Genomic DNA, 6,304 nt, shown 5'->3' with positions numbered 1-6,304 from the left:
TAAAAGTGAAGCAAACTTTAATAAAGATAATGAACAAGGGGTACCTGGAGTTTACGAGAGTTATTTAACTAGAAGTAAACCGGATTTAATAAAAGTTAATCGGATTTAAGAAGAGTTAATCAACACTAAGTAGAGATAACCAGGCGTAACTAGACTTAATGATAATTAGAGCTAACCATAGATAACAAGTTTACGAGAGTTATGTAACCTTTGGTAAACTAGAGTTAACCAGAATACATAAGCGGTAGCAAGTGTTAACGAAAGGTAGCCAGATTTTATAAGAGTTCATCAGAACTAAGAAGAGTTAACCAGGGGTAACTAGACTTAATCAGAGATCAATAGATGATAAACGATGGTTAACTAAAGTTAACTCAATCAACTTACAGTTAAAAAGAAATAAAAAGAGTTCTTCAAAGGTAATGAGAGTTATCCAAACGTAACTAAAATTAATCAGAGTTATAGTTAACCAGAGGATAGCAAAGATGAGCAGAGTAAAGTGAAGTTAACCAGATATGAATAGGACAAACTGTTATTAACAAGACTCAAAAACTGTTTATAGGAGTTAGCAAGAGTTAAATAGGGTTAACCACAATTAACCAGGGGTAACTAAAATTATAAACAAACGTAACCAGTACATCAGAGCTAAAAACTGTTAACCAGGAGTCTAGAATTGATCAGCTAACTGACTGTTGATCAGAGGTATACAAAATTCACCAGAGTTAAAGATAACGTAGGCAGGGAAAACAAGTGCAAACTAGAGTTAACCATAGCTAACGTTAGTTAACTAGAGATAAATACAATTAGACAGAATTAACGAGAGTTTAACTGAAGGTTAAGGAAATTCCTTAAAATAAAGCTATTAGGTAACTATCATAAAAACAATAATAACAATGTTATCGAAAATAAATTGAAAACACTATTTTCTTGTAAAATTTTTTTTGCTAAACTCTAATAGTTATATTCTTTGAATCCTTAAATACTTCAATAAGGAAAATGTATAATACTTAGTTATTAAGTTTTTTCCTTATATCTCAAGTCTTATAACTTCTCCCCTGACCTTGTGATAGCATAATAAAGCAAAGTAAAGTGGGGAAAGCATAACCAAACCTTAATTAAGCTGATGTTAGAAAATTGCACACTATGCAGCATAATGTCTTAATAATTAAATTATACAATAATAACATCTTGGCTAGGCACTGTCATAAGAGGGACTTTCTAAAAAAAATGCCTGCATACTGTACCTATTAAACGGTTACTTAAGTTTAAAATCAACTACCTATTGGGTAACACAGTGTGCCGCCGTCTCTTTAATTAGTGAACGCGCGACTAGAGTTCTCGCTTAAGAAAAACAATATCTCTTCCGTGACTTTCTAAACGCAAATTCTTGCTCCTCCATTTGTTCTTTCGGCCCGGCTAAGCGGTGTGTGATTTATGGCCAACAGCTTTGGCTATTTGGATGCTCGTACACATTTCAAATTAGCTGGCGGAATAATTGCTCCGCCAGCGATCTTCTTGGATTATGACTTACGCACAGAACAAAGAGTCAACTGAAAAAACTATGATGATTCCACGAAATAATTAAATACTTGAAAAGAAGCGCAACCAGTTTTCTTTTTTGGCCAAATCAAAATTAAATAAAACGAACTGGAGAAGAGGCTGAGATGGTCTTAAATTGGCTCAATTTCCGTGCCAAAAACAATAGGCGGAATCGATCAATGGAAAACCAAACCGAAAGGAAACTCGAAATGAGTTTCCTCCGACTATTTACGAATTGGCTATGCTTTCAATGCCAAAAAAAGGGTCGCAGTGGGAGAGCTCCGACGACTTAATGAACCCAAAACTAAAACCCCCTTCCCATCCCGACCTCTCTATTTAGCCAAAGCAATTTAATAAAGCCATGAACCTTGAGCCAAGTACATAGAAAAGCTGAACACGAGCAGTCGCTGTCTTTTATTTTTGTTTCGTTTTGTATTTTGCTTGGGCCTTAGTTTTGTTGTTTATTATTTTCGGGTCCGCTCTGAAAAACAAATTTACCCAGGCAGCCCCAAAAAACAACTGACAACTGTGGGGGCAAAGTCAGACAGCTAGACAATAGCGAAAAAGAGTGTCAAGTTTAAATATTTTTATATGAGTGCCAAAAAGTGTCGCAGTTTTTCACACTCTTTGTCTTTTTTCTCGAGGACTATTGGCCAGCCAGCCAGCTCTGGAGTTTTGTTACAACTTTGCGTTACTCTTTTATTTTTGGTAGACAGCTAAGCCGTTAAGTCGTATTGATTGAGCCAGTCTGAGGTAAGCCTGAGGTAGTGCAGTTTTTTCAGCCAGTTTTTAGCTATCACAAAACTAAAAATAATTTGTTGAGTGGCTTACTAAGAAATTTATAACAGCTATTGATAAGAGTTCTATATATATATATATAACCAAGAAAATACATATTAAATTGCAAGTACAAGTATAGATTATGTGTTATCGATGGATAGATATAGAGTCTTATATGACTTGTTTCTATATGATGAAAGTTTTGGGCTTTGTTGCGGAAGATTTTGGGTCTTAATGGTGACTTGTTTAAATATTTATGAATATGTTTGGAAGTGGAAATAATAAGTATTAAGTTTTAAACAATCTATACTTGTGTGTCTGAGAAAAACCTGGTTTATTTCTTTAATTCATATTACATTTTTTAAACCAAAATTGTCACATCTATATAACTGAGTGAAAATTGTTTTCTGCACATTTTTTATGACTCTGCCAGTTGACAAGCTGGTGAAATATATTCACCAATGAAAATGGACACAGGCATTGAACCGGCACAAATCTAGTTGGTTGGCTGTTCAGTTCGCTTCGGTTTTTGTGTGTGGGCCTGCATCGAACGATATTTGCGACTAGTCATCAGCCATTTGGATGTGGCTATGCAAATATATTCGACTCTGGCCCAATGCAAACAACCAAGTGCAATGAGCAACAGCAGACAAATCCCCTTTGGGGGCATGTCAAGCCAATTAGAAGTGCTAAAAATGAGCAGTGAGGGCGGCTAAAAGCGCACGCGCCCTAAAATCGCTTGAGGTATGGCCTCGGCGTCCTTCAGGGAAATCCAGTGCCCAATCCTCCGAGTTCGCTCCTCCTTGGGGCAATTATAACTTTTGTTTCGGAGAGGCGATAGAAAAGAGAAAAATATATAGACTTTTGTTTTGTGTACTTTTGCTGCTGCGCCATTTCCACAATTGCCATGGCAATGCAATTTAAGTTTTAATGCGCAAACCCCTCTCTGCGCTTGCATCTAGCAGATACTACTTATGGAACACAGGGAAAAAAAATAGAAAGTGGACTATTTAATATGGATTATCTTTTGTATACAGAATAATCGGATTTATGCCAAATGAAAATGTATTTTTAATGTTGAAAAATAAAGTATTAAAGTACTAAAGACTTAAAGTAGAATCTTTCCAACTATTTTATTTAAACAAGTATATTATTTTTGACCTTAGTTTAATAACCATTGTTTATCTTATTCTTCTATAAACTTTATTTAAATTAATAATATATACTATTATTTTGCACTAGATTTCAATATATAATGCACCATTCTTTGTTTGCTGTGCATCAACTAAAATGCTGACTTTCGCGCTCTAAGTGCTCCGCAATTTCAGTTTCAATTTTTGCCAATTTTACCATGACCTTTTTTTTATTGTTGTTGTTGCTCGGGCAATTGTTGCTAGTGCCTGGTATTGGCGCATAAACGCCGTCCCATTAGCCAAGTGAAAAGCAAATAGAAATTGGTGCTAAATTATGCCGGAACTAAGCCGAGCCATATACGATTTCCTTAGTCATGCGAGCGGGGCTTTTACTTCTTCGATTTTGGGTTTTGGTTTGGTTTGGTTTTGGGTTTCGGTATTCGGTCTTCGATTTTCGATACTTGCGTCAGCCGAGAGTCGATTGTGTAACAAAGATCAAAGTTAATACGATGCCTGTGTGTTTATTTTTTGTGTGTTTTTGTTTTGGTTTTTTTCGGTTATCTTCAATCGACAAATACTGGAGACAAGGTGAACGCACCATTTGTCGAAAGGTTTTTGATCTGATTGGTCATTAACCCATTAGGTGTTCGCAACACGTGATTGCTGTGGGCTAAAATTATCCAAAATGGTTAAGAACAATTGGTTAAAGCTGAAATTATTATGAAAGAATAAATTCTTAGATGAATGTACCAGCATTTCTTATTTCGGATGATCTTAATTAAATTTATTTTTAGAATCTTAAGGTAATTAATCTTAAGGTAATGTGTAATGTGTATTATGAACAATTTTAAACTTATGCAGAGCTTTCTTTAAGGGAAACCCAAATTTCTAAAAGTTATTATATTATTTAAATGAAAAGGATAATTAGGTAGCATTAAATAACAAACAAAATCAATATTTGTGTTGACAGGACCTATGGATGTTGCTCAACAAACGGCTAGCAACATTTGTCTCTGCTTTGATGTTGCGCAACATTTTCCTAGCATCATTCGATCTTTCATCTGTCTTCAGCAATGTTTAATTTTAGTTGTTCATAAATTTCAGCATAATTAACCATGTTCTATGGATAGAGGGAGTCTCACAGTCGGTTACACTCAAATGTAGTTTTCTTATTAATTTTTTTATTGACAAATTTTCATTTTTAACCGGAAATACCATTTATCCCAAAATGTGAAATTGATACGCTTTATAATTTGATTTTGAAATTCGTCATACTACACTTTTTTCCTGTTGGGGAAGGAAAAAAAGCCTGAAGCTACATGGAAAGTGTTAATGGGCATTCCTGTCCGTCAGATTTCGCTATTATCCTTTCCTTTTGCGGCTGTCGGAGAGATTTCCGCACTTTCGTCCACTCAACAAAGAGATAAAAAGGAGGCTGGCAATTAAAGCATAAATCCCCTTCCAAGCGCGTCACAATAATGTCAGCATTGTGGCTGAGCTTACTTACCCCTTTTTCGGATAGGCTTATCTCTGGCCGCGGATCCGTCAGTGCCTGACAATCTGAAAGTTTGCTAATGAAAATATTAAATTTAATGAAATGAATATTTCTGCCTTACGGTCTGGCAGCGTCTGGCACGTGAAGTCTCTATAGAAATACCAGGGGCCAAAAGAAATGCCAGCGAAAGTGTTGGCCGTTAATTTTTCCCCAACGCATTTGGTCGACTGACTGCCGGCCAACTGGCCAGAGCGTCAATCAAACGTTGTCGCAGCTGTCTGCGAATGGCGAGTTCATATTCATTCACTCACTCGATGGCTGGCTGTCTTGGCGCACTTTCGAAAGCAATTTAGTATTTGTTAATGAAACTTAAATAATGCTCCAAATAAGCAAATGGCAATCAAAAGTTATTATGTGCATATAAAGAGTGCTCTTAACAACTGTCTCTCCGCCATCTGTCCCAGGCACTGCGGTTGCACTTTCGAGAGGCCTTTGATTGTGCATACGCTCAGCTGTTCCATAACTTGAAATGATTGAACCTTTACACATGCAGAAAATAAATAAACTTAAAAATTTATTTTTAGGTAGATTTAAAAGTGTCTATATTATAATAAACTTATACTTGTTATTAAAATATAAGTTTCGAGGCAATTAATTACTTACTTACAACAAGAACAGCTTATATCCAGATAAAATAAACTAAAAAAATATTGCTAATGAAATTGATTCGAAATAAAAACAATATCTAAAATGTATACCGTGTTATATCGTATATTATCATAACAAATATATTGTAAGCTCGAAATGTTAAGTCTTAAAATTGATCGCATATAACGTTGAAATAAAGTTTTGTAGACAAATATCAGAAAATATTGAAATTTATTTTATTTATGTCTTACTGATTATATTGACTCGATATATCAAACAGAATATAGAATTATCGCACATAAGTAAAAAAATCACAGCTTTAAAAATATCGATTAATATATCAACTTCCGTTCAAAATATCGATAAATATAAAAATATATTTTGTGCCATCTCCCTAATTGAAAATGTTACATTTGAAGTTGAAAAATGAATACTTTCTTTTTATTTAAAATATGAATACTAAAATGTTATTTAAAATATTAGTAACTTTTTTCGGTTATACATATTGACCTGGTATATAAAACAGAATATCGATTCTCACATGATATATCACAACGTTAAAATATCGATTTATAGACTTTTGCTTTGAGTTTTGATACTCTATTGATATATCGATTCTGTCATAATTATAAATTTCTTAAGCTTGATATATATAAGAAAACGATAATGTATATATTTAATATGCTTAAAATTCTGTATCTGTACAGATATG

The sequence above is a fragment of the Drosophila serrata genome, unplaced genomic scaffold, assembly GCF_035046125.1.
Source record: "Drosophila serrata isolate PLE 108 unplaced genomic scaffold, ASM3504612v1 contig_233, whole genome shotgun sequence".
Classification (NCBI taxonomy): Eukaryota; Metazoa; Arthropoda; class Insecta; order Diptera; family Drosophilidae; genus Drosophila; species Drosophila serrata.
This window is presented reverse-complemented; position numbering follows the sequence as displayed.